Source organism: Stomoxys calcitrans, chromosome 2 (genome assembly GCF_963082655.1).
Source record: "Stomoxys calcitrans chromosome 2, idStoCalc2.1, whole genome shotgun sequence".
In the NCBI taxonomy this organism is placed as follows: Eukaryota; Metazoa; Arthropoda; class Insecta; order Diptera; family Muscidae; genus Stomoxys; species Stomoxys calcitrans.
In genome coordinates, this window is record NC_081553.1 from 77720807 (window position 1) to 77737566 (window position 16760).

Here is a 16760-nt window from a genome sequence, read left to right on the forward strand (position 1 = left end):
CTCCTATAGGTGACCACCATAAATGGCCTATTACTGATGCTAACTGAGGAGGGATATGAACCCGTCTACTACTTAGACGATGTTATAATACTTCTAAGTGTTAAGGATCCGAACCAGCTATGCAGAAGACCCGAAAGTGTCTTGCATGTGGCATTTGACTGGGCTAGACCCAGAGGTCTCAATATTAACCCAGAGAAGACAGAAATATCCCTGTTCATGGGGAAGACGAAGGTGGGCGAATTTGACGCACCACGTTTCCTCAACGAAACGATTTCGATATCTGACAAGGTCAAATACTTAGGTGTGATCTTGGACAGGAAACTGAATTGGAAGTGTCACATTCAGGAGCGTACTAAGAAGGCTAATAGATGTTGGACACTATGTAGATGAGGCTCGAAATGAGGCCTGAATCCACTGGCTCTACAGGAGCGTGATTAGACCAATACTTCCTTACGCCTTAGTAGTTTGGTGGACTGCTATGGAGAAAAGTTGCAACATAAGTACCATACAACAGCTTCAGAGAACATGTTGTCTTGGCGATGAGGAACATCCCCACTAGGGCACTGGTGACGTTTCTAGATATCAGACCCATTGACTTACGAATTAAGTGTGAGGCAGCCACTGCGGCTATGAGACTTAAGGCAATAGGAAAATGGATTGGGGATGGGAGCAGCTCATACCATCGCGGTATAACCGAGGCGACGATAGGAAACCTTGAAGTAAGGGAAGAGGATTCCGATATGATACCTGAGACGATATTTGAGCTCGAGTGCGAGGCAGTGCTGCCAGCGGCATATTCTTGGATTGGCGGAACCCTAGTATTGTCATCTGGAAGATCATGCTACACGGATGAATCAAAGCTAGAGGGGTTTAGACTGCCTGACCATAGTACGATCCTGCAGGCGGAGATCCTGGCGATCATGGAATGCATGAAGTGGTGTGGTGCTAACGCGTGGACGTCGAGTGTGAACATCTTTACGGACAGTATAACTGCCATAAGGGCAATAACAACCAGGACGGTAAGATCACGAACAGTCTTGCAGTGTAAGAAGGAGATTTACGCCTTCTCTGAGGATGTCAAAATCCGCATCGTTTGAGTGCAGGGTCATAACGGAGTAAGGGGTAAGGGGGAGTAAATGAAAGGGCAGACGATTTGGCTGTGATGGCCAGAGGACTGCCGTCAATAAACTTGGTTAACCCGAAGCCTTTCGGGTCGACGCAGTCCGAGCTAAGGGCGTGGGCGATGAATGCGCAAGCATCCCTGAGGAACAGCGAAACGGTCGGTAGAACGGCGAAAATCCTATGGGGGGATCCAGATCGTGAGAAGGCGAGGTTGTTATTGAAAGGACATAAGAAGAAGATCAGAGTAGCTATTGCTATCATAACGGGACACATAGGACTACGAGCCCACTTATGTAAAATCGGTGCGGCAAGTTATGGCATGTGTAGGGCATGCGGGGAAGATGACGAGACGTTGGAGCATTTTTCTTTTCCGAGGTTACTTTTTAGTCTTAAAAGCACACAACAAGCCGATTATTTACTTATGTATTACTCATGTCTATAGTGGCATGGATCAGATTAATATCTGCACCTTTTTTTCAATCCAACCTAACCTACATCAAAATTGTAATATTTTAAAAAAGTCTGATTTTAATCAAACTTTTGCAAAATTTAAAAATATAGTTTTAAAAATTGAACTGTCAAAATTTAGATTTTAAACAATTTTGCCTACATTTAATTTCCATAAAATATTATTTAAAATTTTTAATGCATAAAAATATTCCCTTATTGACTTTTAAATTTGGTTTTTAACTTTGTTCACCTTTTTTATCCAATTTCTTGGATGTGTTATTTTTTGATTTCCCTTCTCTTCTGTATTTTATCGTCACAATACCATCAACCTTGTCTGTCCTTATACTTGCCATAGTTTTTCGTTAATAACATAAAATGTTATTTTCATGTTTAAGTATCACTTTGTGTCTACATGGCATCATAAGCCAACGAACTAAATAAAGCCTTATCCGGACAACAACAGACGACGAGAGTGAAGAGTGGCCACATAATCGTCTAAACTTGTTTGTGTGTGTAGGGGAATTTTGTTAGTTTTACATGGCGTACCCTTTGCCGTTCCAAAAGCACGTTTCGTGACAATAGCCACCTATGTTTGTATTTAGAAAGGACGACATTTTCTACATTTCTATAAAACTTTTATTAACACAGAGGCTTTCCTAGTTTTTTTTTTTTTTTTTTTTTTGCTACAAATTCATTCACTGTTGCTGCCGTGTTTTTTTCGTGTGTGTGTTGCTATATTCACATTGAATTCTCTGAAACATCATCCCATGTAAACCCTTGACAACACCTGTTCATTGTGCGGATGGATATATTTTCTATTTGGGTCCTTTTTTACGGACACAGCACGATGGGAGTTGTGTGAAAATGTGTGAGTATAGAGTTATATTCATGATTGTATATGCTTATGTGTTATTTCACAAGCCATTATATAATAGGGAGGTTCCTGATGGCTAAAAATGGATTTTTGAGCAAATTTTTGATTTCTGAAGTGGGTAATGCTTTAAATTTTATCAAAAATGTTTGAAAGTTTGTTTTTTTAAGAAAATCTTTAGAAATTTCAAATTTTGCAAAAGGAGATTTTGGGTTTCACCAAAATTTTTAAAATTTCAGACATAAATTTCGAGTCGCTATGATGATATCAATAGAAAATCTAATTAAAAAAAATTATCTGTCGAACAAAGTCCTTTTGTTGGCATATTCGTATCTACTCCTAGTTACCAATGTCCTGGTCAAAATATATGTCCCTCAAGAGGTTTTGAAGCAATTTGCGTCTGACATTTTGGGTGTCAAATTCATATTCTACTCCCAAATATCTCTCATTTGACTCTGAAACTTCTTTCACGATCTTTTTGTTAAATTTCAAACATATTTTCCATATCCTCATCCTCCTTATTAGATGCACACACTCAAATTCACCAAATGCCTATGCTTTAAAGTCATGACCATACTTTACTGTATATACTCGTACCGGTAACCACATGTTAGATGTTTGTCCAAATTATGTCGAATTTTTTGTTTCGCTTTGGTTCCCCAATAAAATTTTCTACAAATTTATAATCTCTATTATAAGCATTGAGTGGGTGTGGTGGGGTTTTTAGAAATTAAGCTTTTCTACTTTTCGAGGTTTTTGCAGGCCAACTGAAATATGAAATTGGTATTAGGGCTCTTTGTATGCGAATGATACCCTTGTTATCCATAGGCTGATATTTTGCTTTTTTGTTAGTTTGCCTGGAGCTTTGTGTTATTTCTGATGGGACACAAATGTGAACTAACAAAATATACATATATGAGTGAATACAGGGTTATTAAATTAGAGGGTAATGAGCAATAAATGAGACACTTCTTACAAAACTTGTTTAAATTTGAAAATAAATTTCTTCACATTCGTAATGATGCTGAGAATTGAAATAAATACTTTTGAGAGTCTTTTTGTCCTAATGGATATTCTCTTGCGCAATTATCTTCTGTCCTATTGACATTCCATTCTCTACATAATTTCGTCATTGGATATGATCTAAAGATACCTTGGTCAATGTTTAGTTAAAGACCCCATATTGTGGTACCGCCCGATTTCAGTTATTTTGAAGGATATAACGTATTTTTCAACAAATGTTGCTGTAATTTGGCATTTTGGCTTCTCAGAGAGCAACAAATATATAAGCAAAAAATTATCAAGATAGGTCCATGTTTTGACATAGCCTTCACGTTGCGATACCGCCCGATTTCACTTATTTTGAAAGGGATGACGGTTTTTTTCAGAAAATGCCGCTGTAATTTGGCATTTTGGCTTTTTATACACACCATCATAGGTTGGGGGCGTACTTATCTAGTCATTCCGTTTGAAACAACTGGAAATACTGATCTACGACCCCTTAACGAATATATATTCTAGATCGTCGCGACATTCTGATTCGATATGGTTATGCCCGTCTGTCCGTTCGTCTATCGAAATCACGTAAAGCTAGGTCGAACGCGTAAAGCTAGTCGCTTAAGATTTTGCACGGATACTTATTATTGATGTAGGTCATTGGGGATTGCAAATGGGCTATATCGGTTCAGATTTGGATATAGCTCCCATATTAACCGATCTCCCGATATGACTTCTTCAACCGCTGGAAGCTGCAATTTTTATACGATTTGGCTGAAATTTGGCATGTAGTGTTCCTTTATGACTTCCAACAACAGTGTCAACTACGGTTCAAATCGGTTTATAACCTCATACAGCTCCCATATAAAACGATCTCCAGATTTGACTTCTTGAGCCCCTGGAAGCCTCAATTTGGCTGAAACATAGTGCACATAGTGTTTTGTTGTGACTTCCAACAACTGTGCCGAGTAAGATTTAAATCGGTCAAGAACCTGATATAGCTCCCATTTAAACCGATCTCCCGATTTCACTTCGTGAGCCCTTACAAGCTGCGATTTTTAACCGATTTGGCTGAAATTTTGCATGTGGTGTGCTGCTATGACTTCCAACAACTGTGCTAAGTACGGTCCAAATCGCTCTATAACCAGAAATAGCTCCCATATTTTAACAGAATCCATGATGGTGGGTTGCCAAGATTCGGCCCGACCGAATCGTGGTACGGTTTTACTTGTTATTTTTTTCTTCTGTCTCTTTGAAACACCCTCGTTTAATTATTTCTATACCCACCACCAAAGGATAGCTGGTATATTCATTTCGTCATTGCGTTTGCAACAAATCGAAATATCCATTTCCGACTCGACAAAATTTATATATTCTAAATCGTCGTAAAATTTCAAGACGATATAACGATGTCCGTCTGTTTGTCCGTCCATCTGTCTGGCCGTTCGTCAGTTGTAATAACGCCGAGTCCGAACGGCGACACCACTTGGTAGAGAAGTTTCTATATGGCAGGGTACCTCACATATGTAGCTAACATTAGTAAGGGGCTAACCACTGCTGAAAATGTTTCTGGTGTTTACGCCGTGATTTGTTCCCAGACGTTCGGCGTCATAGGGGGACATGTTTACCTCTGCGCCACGATGGCCTCCGGTGTACCCCATATACGAACCGAAAATCGTCTTCACATCCCTATTCGAAAAAATCTTCTTGAATTCACAAATGTTAACATAATTTTGATAAGACCTTAAATCGGCAGATCAGTCTATACCGAGATATAGTCCGAAATAGCCCATCATCGAACTTATGCAGATAAAAACAAAAAAAAGAATCAGTGCAAAGTTTCATCTCAATATCTCTATTTGTAAAGACTGCAGCTTGATTTTAACAGAAAGACCCGGCTAGATCTAGCCCGGCGCGGTATAGCTATAAGAACCACACAGTCTGGAACATTGAGGTCCGATTTGTATGGTATTCATTGCTGTCACAAGAAGCTTAGCTGCGAGCTACCGGGCGCGCCCACAGGTTGTGGATAGTGTAATGCTACATACGGAGTAGCTGCAACGGCAGTCGCGGACAATCAGCGATATCGAGCGGAGAGTCTTAGTGAGAGGCCGGGCGGCACAGGTTATTGCACAAATACTGAGTGCCTATGATGTTTTATATGACAAGGCGAATCATTGGCGCCTTAAAATAACCAATGGCCACCCTGTTCCTGCAGCGATCGGTCCTTTGGGGCGGAACAAGCTTGGTCACCTACAGAAGCTTGACGAAGATCGCCACATCCACATAAAAATGTGGCTATAACAACAACACATTCGAACAGGCGGACGAACATGGCTACATCGTCTTAGATTTTTAGGACGATTAAGAATGTGTATACTTTATAGGGTCAGAAATGGATAATTCGATGTATTGCAAACGTTTGGTGGTGGTGGATATGATAAAGAAGATATTGAATGCAATTTTGTACAGATAATTGTTTTCCATAAGCACATTAAGTTCGAAGATGGGCTATATGGGACTATATATTGGTAAAGCCTCATTTAGACCGATCTCCCGATTTAGGGTATTAGACTCATAGAAGCTATATTTACTATCCGATTTGCCTAAAATTTGGCACCATGATTTGTATTAAGATTTTCGACATCCATACCGAATCCATATATACTGATCTTCCATTTTGGGGTCTTATGAGCCTAAGCTGTATTTATTTAAGTCCTAGAGAACCACTGAATAGGGTTCTAATCGGTGTGTATACTAACATAGCCCCCGTATAGACCGATCTCCCGATTAAGGGTTTTAAGCTCATAAAAGCTGCATTTATTGGCCGATTTCGCTAAAATTCAACGCAGTGAGCTGTGTTCAGCCGTGGAGTAGGGTTTAGTTCCAATCATTTTTAGATATAGCCCCCATATAGACTGATCTCCAAATTAAGTACAGTGATAAAACGCCAAAAATGGTTCACATCGAAACATATTTGGATATAGATGCTATATATATCGATCTCCCGATTTACTGTCATCAACTCATATAAGACTTTCTTATTGCCAGATTATGCTGACATTTTTAATAGTGAATTAGGCGAGTTTGTCCATATCGGGCCATATTTCGTGCATTTTTCACCGGATTTTAACGAAATGCTATTTATATTTACCAGTCGAACTTCTTCAGTTTGTAAGTGTCCCTTTCGTTCGTTCTTCCGATCTTCGGTCCATCCTCCCGTTAATCCTTCCGCATATCCTTCCGTCCGTCATTTCATCCGTCCCTCAGTCCTTCCGTTCGTCCTCTTTTTCGCCGGTCCTTTCGTCTCTTTCCGCTTGGCTTCGTGCATTTCTTCCATCTCTATTTAATATTTTGTTCATTTTTGAACCTTTCCCCTTTCATTATACCCTCCATCATAGGATGGGGGTATTCTATTTTCACCATTCCATTTTTAACACCTCTAAATATTCGTCTAAGATCGTAAAAACTACATTGTCATGATATTTTAAGTCAATCTAACCTGTTCACCTTCTATCGATATGTCGAAAATACGCTTATTTTTCAAGGTGTAAAGCTAAAAAAGTAAAGCACAAATACTTGTTATTAGTATGAGTCGGTTAGGATTGTAAATTGGCCAAATCGGTCCATGTTTTGATATACCGGCCATATAAAGCGATTTCCTGATTTGACTTCTTGAGCTTCTAGAGGGCGCAATTCCTATTCGATTTGCATGAGGTGTTTTGGCATGACTTAGAACATCTGAGCCAAGTGTGGTTCAAATCGGTTTAAAGCCTGAAATAGCTGTCACATCAACCGATGTGCAGATTACACTTCTTTTGCTTTTTTGTCCGATTGGCTGAAATTTGCACATGTCGTTGAGGAATGACTTCCAATAACTGAGCTTAGTATGTTTCAAATATGCCCATAACCTGATATGTTCATAACCTGATATAATATATAAACCGATCTCCCGATTAGACTTCTTGAGCTTATCCGATTTGGATAAAATTTTGCACTTGGCGTGCTGTTATGTTTTTCGACAATTGTGTCTGGTATGGTCTAAATCTGTTCATAACCTGATGCAGCTGGCATATAAACTCATCTCCCGATTTAACTTCCTAAGCCTCTGAAGGACGCAATTATTATTCGTTCTGCCTGAAATTTTGGAGTTGATATTTATTTATGTCATCTAACAGCCATTAAAAGAATGGTTCATATCGGTCAATAACTTTATGTAGCTCTAATATATATAAAAAAAAAAAAAAAACTTTCCAAAAACTTGAGTTATGCGACCCTTGGTGGAGGGTATTAAGGATTCGACCCGGCCGAACTTAACACGCTTTTATATACTTTTCTCTTTTGTTTTTTTACTATGTACAAGTACTGCCTTCATGGTGCTTTTCACCATCTTTTAATTTGTTCTTGTTGCAGCAACATATTGTGTCCTCATCTTAAATTCGTTTTCCAAGTTCTGCTATGTATGCAGATCCAGGAACTCTTTCTCTTGGGCGGGGTGCATCGGAGGGATTTGGTAATAACCAAAGTAGGATGTGGTCTTTCATGAAAGACATCACTCTGTAGTTATCACCGCTACCGCATCAAGCGAATACTGAAAATATAGTCCGTTATACTTCGAAGAGCTGAATTTCATGCGGTCTGAATCTTATTTCGGTCTTGCAATTAAGGTATGACCGAAATAAGATATGAAATCCATGTTGGTGCTCAGCCTCTCCAACCAGGATGAGGGAGTGTAGTGCCTCAGGAAAAGAAAGAAGGAAAGAAAAAGAAAGCAATATAAATTCGAACCATAAATGTGCCTTTCTCAACCACAATTTCTTCTCAGCAACACACACATCTGCGGTAGGCAGCAGCTCAGAGGGGTTCCATATGTTTTTGAATTTGTCTTTACTTTTTTCGCCTTAACATTCTGCTATGCTTCCTTTATTCCATCCGACTTTTTTCCATTTACCGTCTCGCTTTCATTGTCCTTTATCTCTATCTATCTTGATTTTTTAAGATTTTGCTCTGATTTTTATAAAAATAATCCCAAGTTCTCCTCCACTTATTCAATAACCCTTTCACCTCACCGATTTTGGTTATTTTGTCAAAAAGACATTAAGGGATTTTACTATAGTTTTTTCTTGTTTTGTTTAGTGTTATTTTCGCCAAATGTAACTCATTTAGAATTGAAAAAATTCTCTATGATATTCTCAAGATTAACATTTGCATACACAAAGTTTTCTTAGGTGGTCATGGACATTTATGTTAATAGATTTTTTATATGTGCTTAAGCATATAAATGTTTATTTACCTCCACATACTAATATAAGCAAACTCTCACGAACACTTATATAAATATTTAAATAATATTCATTTTTTTTGTTTGTTGTCCTTTTCGTTGCAGGTACGTTATAAAACGAAATTAAATTTCTTTTATATTCATGAGTGGATGCAGAGAAACTGTTGAGGTATAGTAAAATTTAAGTTTTTAGGAGAATTTAAGATTTTTAAACAATGTAAAAGTTGAAAGTGAGGAGTAATTTATGAACCAAAATAAAATAAAATAAAATAAAATAAAATAAAATAAACTAAAATAAAATAAAATAAAACAAAATAAATAAACCGATGCCAGGCTGTGTTTTTCTGATCCCTTTTTGTGTTATTTTATTTTATTTTAAGTTTTTTAATTCACCTAAGTTTATTGTATTATTTTATTTCAAAATTTTATTCGCTTATTTCACTCATTTCATTCATTTCATTAACTCCAATAATTTCATTTATTGCATTCATTTCATTAATTACATTAATTTCATTCATTTCATTGATTACATTCATTTCATACATTTCATTCATTTCATTAATTTCATTAATTTCATTCATTTCATTCATTTCATTCATTTAACTCATTTCATTCATTTCATTTATTTCATTCATTTCATTCATTTCATTCATTTCATTCATTTCATTTATTTCATTCATTTCATTCATTTCATTCATTTCAGTCATTTCATTCATTTCATTCATTTCATTCATTTCATTCATTTCATTCATTTCATTCATTTCACTCATTTTATTCATTTCATTCATTTCATTCATTTCATTCATTTCATTCATTTCATTCATTTCATTCATTTCATTCATTTCGTTCATTTCATTCATTTCATTCATTTCATTCATTTCATTCATTTCATTCATTTCATTCATTTCATTCATTTCATTCATTTCATTCATTTCATTCATTTCATTCATTTCATTCATTTCATTCATTTCATTCATTTCATTCATTTCATTCATTTCATTCATTTCATTCATTTCATTCATTTCATTCATTTCATTCATTTCATTCATTTCATTCATTTCATTCATTTCATTCATTTCATTCATTTCATTCATTTCATTCATTTCATTCATTTCATTCATTTCATTCATTTCATTCATTTCATTCATTTCATTCATTTCATTCGTTTTATTCATTTAATTCATTTCACTCATTTTATTCATTTCATTCGTTTCATTCATTCCATTCATTTCATTCATTCCATTCATTTCATTCATTCCATTCATTTCATTCATTCCATTAATTTCATTCATTTCATTCATTTCATTCATTTCATTCATTTCATTCATTTCAATAATTTCATTAATTTCAATCATTTCATTCATTTCATTCCGTTCATTCATTTCATTTCACTTCATCTTAATTTATTTTTTTATTTTATTTTATTGTATTCTATTTTTTTATTTTAGTTTACTTTATTTTATTTTAATTTATTTTATTTTATTTTTTTTTTTTAATTTATGTTACTTTATTTTATTTTATTCTATTTTTTTCATTTTTTTATTTTATTTTATGTTACTTTATTTTATTTTATTCTATTTTTTTCATTTTATTTTATTTTAACTTCATTTTATTCTATTCTATTTTATTTTAGTTTACTGTTTTTCAATTTTCATCTCTTCCGATTAAAAAAGAAATTTATATTCCCGTTTAAAGTATTCCCACTTCAATTATTCATGAATAATTTTCCCATAAACTTTCCTGAATTGCATTACATGAACGAAAATTTTTGTTTTCACAATTATTGGTGCAATAATTTTTCGTTTATCTCTCTTTGCCTGATGTCTCAAGAACTCAAAGCATTTCCTGAAAATAATGACCAAATAATTTCCACCGTAAAACTGAATGAGCGAGCACAAAAGTTTACGCTTCATGCAGACCACGTTCGAATGCCATTCAAAAACGTAATATCATATCCAGAATCTGTTTGCTTCCAGGCTGACTTAATGCAGCAACCAGAAGGTAAACAATTCCTAGCTGAATGGTTGGAATACTGTTTCAAGAAGCATTCAAAATCATTCATTCATTCAATTATTTATTCACAGCAGGTAGAGATTAATGAATGACGACTAAGACTACGACGTAGCGTAATGACGACAACGACGAAGACGAAAACTAAGACTAGCATAACACAATGGAAAAGTTCCTTGTTATGGCATCAAAATGGAGAATAAATCCAAGTCCAAATCAATATAAAAAGAAAATTGCAAACAAATTATTTGCACACCACCACACCCCAACATACCACAAACACACCCTCATTTACTACCCTGAGTTACTGGGGGAAACAATGCCAATAGTGTATAGTAAAGTATTTAGTAAAAGTCTGCCAGTCTGTCAGTCTGTCACTCACACACTGACTATGATTTCCATCTTAAATGCAAATAATAATTAACGAAACAGTAGTGCATAAATTATATGAAATGAGGAAAAAATTGCATTAAATTTGCATAACATTTAGTTCATCAACATTGTTGCCATATTTCTTTTAACAAACATTTTTTACAAGAATTAAAAAAAGTTTTCAATTATCTTACAAAGCTTGGGCAAATTTTCTAAAAAAAACAATATTGTTTTTTCAAATAAAGAGATCTAACAAAAGAGATCTAAAAATCAAAGTTTGTTGAAAGTTTTAACCAGAAAAAAATCTACCAACTTTTTAGGAAAATTCTTTTGTACGAATATCGAATTTTACTGAATTTTATGTAACACTTAATTGGTGATACATTTCATCTAAAAAGCAAGTTTCAAGATATTTTATATATTTATAATTTTTTTTTTTATAAAATTCAAATATCTATAAAACTTTTTATGAAAGCTCTACTTCAAAAAGGTTTTGAAAACAAATTTTGTTGATGATGATGGCTGAGCAGATGGACAGGCATGGCCATTTGTTTCCCAAGAATTTAAAGTTGGCCCTCATATCTACTTAAGGAATTACATATGAGGGAATTACATTTCACCATCCTATAGTCAAGGCTAGGAGAAGGAGATTTTGGGGATCTATAAAAAGCATAAAAGATAACACGACAGAAATCAGGGACAAGAATCAACGAGCCTTGAATAGTTTCAAAAAGTAGAGGAAGAAAAATTCTTATTAGAAGACTGGAAGGCCTTAGTGTGGCATCTAGACTACGCAAAGTGCTCTCTAAGGATGTCTGGCTTCAAGAGTAGGCACGCATAGTTTCAGATAATTCTCGTAATTTGCCCATAAACATTCCATTAAGGAACAAGGGACAAACTTCTCACATATCAATGAGTGAGATCCGATTCACGTTTAAGCTCAATGGTAAGAGGCCTCGTCGGTTAAAGTGCGACACCTCTTTGTGGAGAAGTTTTTACATGGCTGCCATACCAAATGGCACAATAACTCATAAATTTCGCCATAATTTTTCTAATGCTCTTGCCAGGATTTGGATGGCAATGGCACAACAACTCACAAATTTCGCCATAATTTTTCTAATGCTCTCGCCAGGATTCGGACCCAGCCGTATAGCGTCATAGGCGGACATGCTACGCTAAGGTGGTCATCTCCTCATATACAATATAGCTTTCAGAGCCTTTGTCAGCTAATATCTTAAAAGATTTTCTTCAAAATATATTTTTCTATGATATTAACAGATTTAGATATAGATTTCATATACATGTTCGTCTGATTTTGGTTAATACTGCAATATTTTGGTCATTTGTGTTCCAATTTTCCCAAAATTTATCCTTAAAGTTACTTTTCTGATTAATGGTTCAAAGTTCATAGAAATTTGTTCAGATTAAGAAATAGCTTCCATATAAGTCTATCTCGCGATTGTCACTTTTAAGGCCTTTGTCAACCGATCTTCCCAAAATTTTACACAACGGCTTCCGTATTTTGGTCAGAATTCTCTTTTTCAAATTTAAGCAAATTTTAGTTTCGGCGACTTATTCTTCGTACTAGAGATGTGCAGGTGAGTGATGCTAACAAGACAATGCTCACAAGACATTAAAATAATTCACGCTCGCTCACGCACGACTTTTTAATGTCGACTCACGTTCACGCACGATCACGAGACAACTTTGCTTTTTTTACTTTTTTATGTCGACCTACATTCGCGCACGAGACACAAATTTTATTGACGCACGGAGAGCGTTCAGATCATAATGCGAGTCAAATAAAAGATGATTGAGAGAAGAATACGAATCAGATTTCCAAACTTAAAGTCAAGTATCTGGAGACCTTCCTAACTTCAACAAGTAAAAGCGTGCTAAATTCGGCCGGGCCACATGTTATATGCCCTCCGCCATGGATCGCATTTGTCGAGTTCTTTTCCCGGCATATCTTTTTAGGCAAATGAAGGATTAAGGAAAATAATTAGGGAGATTAGAAATAGGGAGATCGGTTTATATGGGAGATGTATCAGGCTATAGACGCTTCATACTATATTTGACACATACGACTCGTTGAAGGTCATGGAAGAACAACATTTCAGCCAAATTTGATCATAATTGCGCCATCTAGAGGCTCAAGAAGTCAAGATTCATAATCGGTTTACATGGCAGCTTTATCAAAACATGGACCGATTTGAACTATACTTCGCATAGTTGTTGGAAGTCAAAACTAAACACGGTGTGCAAAATTTCAGCCACATCGGATAAGAATTGCACCCTCTAGAGGCTCAAGAAGCCAATACCCAGACCGGTTTATATGACAGCTATATTAGGTTATAGACTGATTTGAACCATACTTAACACGGTTGTTGAAAGTCATAGCGAAACACGTCATGCAAAATTTCAGCCAAATCAGATAAGAATTGCGCCCTCTAGCGGCTCAAGAAATCAAGATCCAAGATCATATGGCAGTTATATCAAAACATGGACCGATATGGCCCATGTTCAATCCCATCCGACCTAAGAAGGCTAGCTTTACACCTTTGAAAGTTAGCTTGCTTTCGACAGACAGACGGACGGACAGACCTGCGGGGGTTTTAGCGATTTCGAGGAGTTACAAACAGAAGGACGAAATTAATATACCCCCATCCTATAGTGGAGTATATAAAAAGCACCGAAAAGGAAGCATCTATAGTGACTAGAAAAGTATGGGGATTAGATTATGTATCAGACAATCAAATTTGAAGGTTTCCAAAATAAAAATGTGTCGCTAGTTTTTATGCATAACAAATGTTAACGAAAATTTTTCGATAAAAATCATATTTTACAACCTTGGCAACACTGAAGATAAAGACTCCCTCCCCTCCATCTAGCGCCTCAACTCATAATCTTAGTTTGTTGCAGTAAACATAAAAATGTCGATAACATTTCTAACGTTAATGAATTGACCAGACTCTAGAGCAAATGCAAATGGCTTTTGTTTTTTCTGCTTCGTTGAGTGGTAAAAGGTGTCTATTTTGAGGTGGCGGGCGTTGTAAGAGCACTATGAGCCCCGGGATTATCTACCGAAATTTAATGAATGAGCACTTAAGCCATATTATTCGTATATACTTTTGGCTCAGACCAGAAGCACTCTCGAAACTGCTCACAGCCACCATTGCCATCACCATCGTCATCATCAAGTAAACACCTGAAGGAGGCACAAAATAATTGGCCAATAAAAGAACACGACTGACTATTCGACCCTACCCACCCAGCAAATTTGACAAGTTGTACGTAAATACCATAAAAGGAACACTGATAATCACTGACACTGAATCAGGTAAAATGTTCATTGTTATGCAATTAGTTTTGCTTCTCACTTCAAATCCATGGGAATAGTAGGAGAGATGAAAAAACAGTGGAGATATGCAAAACGATATACAAATAGGCGAACATGAATAATAATAAACTGATGTTGGTTGTTTAAATGATTTACCAAGATTTTGTGACAGCTATGTAGCTTTAAATGGCTATTAGACGTTTAAAGGCCACGTCTAAAACGAGGTTCTTAACTTTAATGCTTGTGAGTACTTAGTAATTTAATAGTTTTATAAGATTTTCTAGAAGTATAAGGTTAGATAAGGTCTAAGTGGTAGTCTGGCAACAGACTCACTTCAACGTTTTCGTTCATCGTGATACCACAGGAACAGAAGAAGGAAGATGCCTTCTAGTTCCTAGCAATGGGCCATCCAGATCACTTTAGAAAGCTCTAAAACTTGCGAATGTTCATATCCGCTAAATAAGACAAGTTATCAAAAAAATAAGAACCTAAAGTCGACGTCCTTACAGCTTCTTCAAAAATCGTTACTGGCAACTTTCAGTCCGCCAGCACGTTTTCTGACCAGACAGTGTCCTGTTATGACGGATACTATGTCTGTTCTTGCCAGCGATAGCCAAGTGGGTGACCTCTTAAAGTCTAGATTAGGCCACATAATTTTGGTATGCTCAGAACCGCCCTTTGTGACCATCTACTACTTGTCCACAGATCCAGTTCCTCTGGAATGTGTGAGATATTGTCGAAAGCTCGTCCGCTCTACTATGAGATCTTGAGATATTTCCAGTGTGCAAATTTGAAAAACAAATGTTCAATATTTTAGTTTAAGGAATGAATAATTTGCCTTCTTATTGCATTACAACTTCTTTATTACACATTTTTTAAAAGAGTTTTAAAAAATTGTTTTCATTTTGTCTTGACCCCTCGTTAAATACTTGTCAATGTCCATCAACTAATGCTGCATTGGTACTCGCCTAACAATGCTGTTCCCATGTCTAGGCATAAATTAGCATTTTGTCTGTCTGTTATATGCTTACGTTTTTATGTTCATTATCGGGGCTGTTATCGACGACATGTTGTTTTGCCAACAAAATACAAATGTTAATTCCCAGACACTAATGGACGTTAAGGCATCCATCGATAAGTCATAGCAAATCATGGCTGCTACAAAACTTTGCCGAAGGAATCGGGCATCTCGTAGCCCATGCAATGTCATGTTGGCTGCTTGTCTATGTCCTAAAGACTTTGACGATATTGATATTCGAGTTCATTACTGTCGCATAGTCTGCCTTGCACCATCATCATTGTAGCTTAAAAGTGCTTAGAATTCCAATTAATTTGAGAATGTAACGCCTTGGCGTTCATTAAAACATTTCGCTTGAAAGTGGATGACGCTGATGATGGTAATGCTCTTGTAAATTCAGTTAAGCATAAACTGTGACATTTTCTAAGAGACATTGATATCAACGAGAAATTTATTGATTTTTCTAATTCATCACTTTGTGAGACTTTTTTTTTCGGGCTCTAGGCAAAGTAAATGAAGTGATTTTTTTTTGCATTAAAAATCTAAAAACTAGGTTAATAACTTTTTGTGGGCCTAATGAGACTTGAAGGTTAGATTTGAAGTACGCGAACCTTTTGATATTCTTTAGTATGCTTTTTATTGGAAAAATCTGTCACTTTTTAAGTAGCACATGGCATGGAAGTCTTAATATGCCCTCCATCATAGGATGGGGTTGTACTAATTTCGTCAATTCGTTTGTAACTCATTGATATATTGATCTGAGAACCAACAAAGTATATTTAGTCTACATTGTCGTGAGATTCCAAAACGAGTTAGGCGAGTACGTCAGTGTGTCTGTCAGTGTGTCAAAAATACAGTTACTTTAGGTTAGGTTAGGTTTAAGTGGCAGTCTGCCATCAGACTCACTTAGACGTTTTCGTCCATTATGATACCACAGAAACAGAAGAAGGGAGATGCCTTCTAGTTCCTACCATTGAACCCTCCAGATCGCTTTAAAAAGCCCAATGTTCACATCCGCTAAATCAGACAGGTTCTCAATGAAATGAGAACCTAAAGTGAAACTCCTTCTGACTGCTAGTAGGGGACACACACACAGAAGCTGTTCTATAGTCTCTTCTTCTTCGATATCCTCACAGCTTCTGCAAAAGTCGTTGCTGGCAACCTTCAGTCCGTCAGCATGTTTTCCGATTAAACAGTGACCTATCACGACGGACACAATGACTGAGACAACTGTTCTAGCCAATGACAGCGCAGCAGTAGACCTTTTCAAGTCTAGATTAGGCCACATAGTTTTGGAATG

At 36.2% G+C, this 16760-nt stretch overlaps 1 long non-coding RNA gene across 1 annotated transcript in view; it reads left to right on the top strand.

Moving 5' to 3' along the window:
• Nucleotides 1-16760, top strand: part of LOC106095750 (uncharacterized) — a 364457-nt gene that overhangs the window by 244037 nt on the left and 103660 nt on the right. The window lies entirely within an intron of this gene.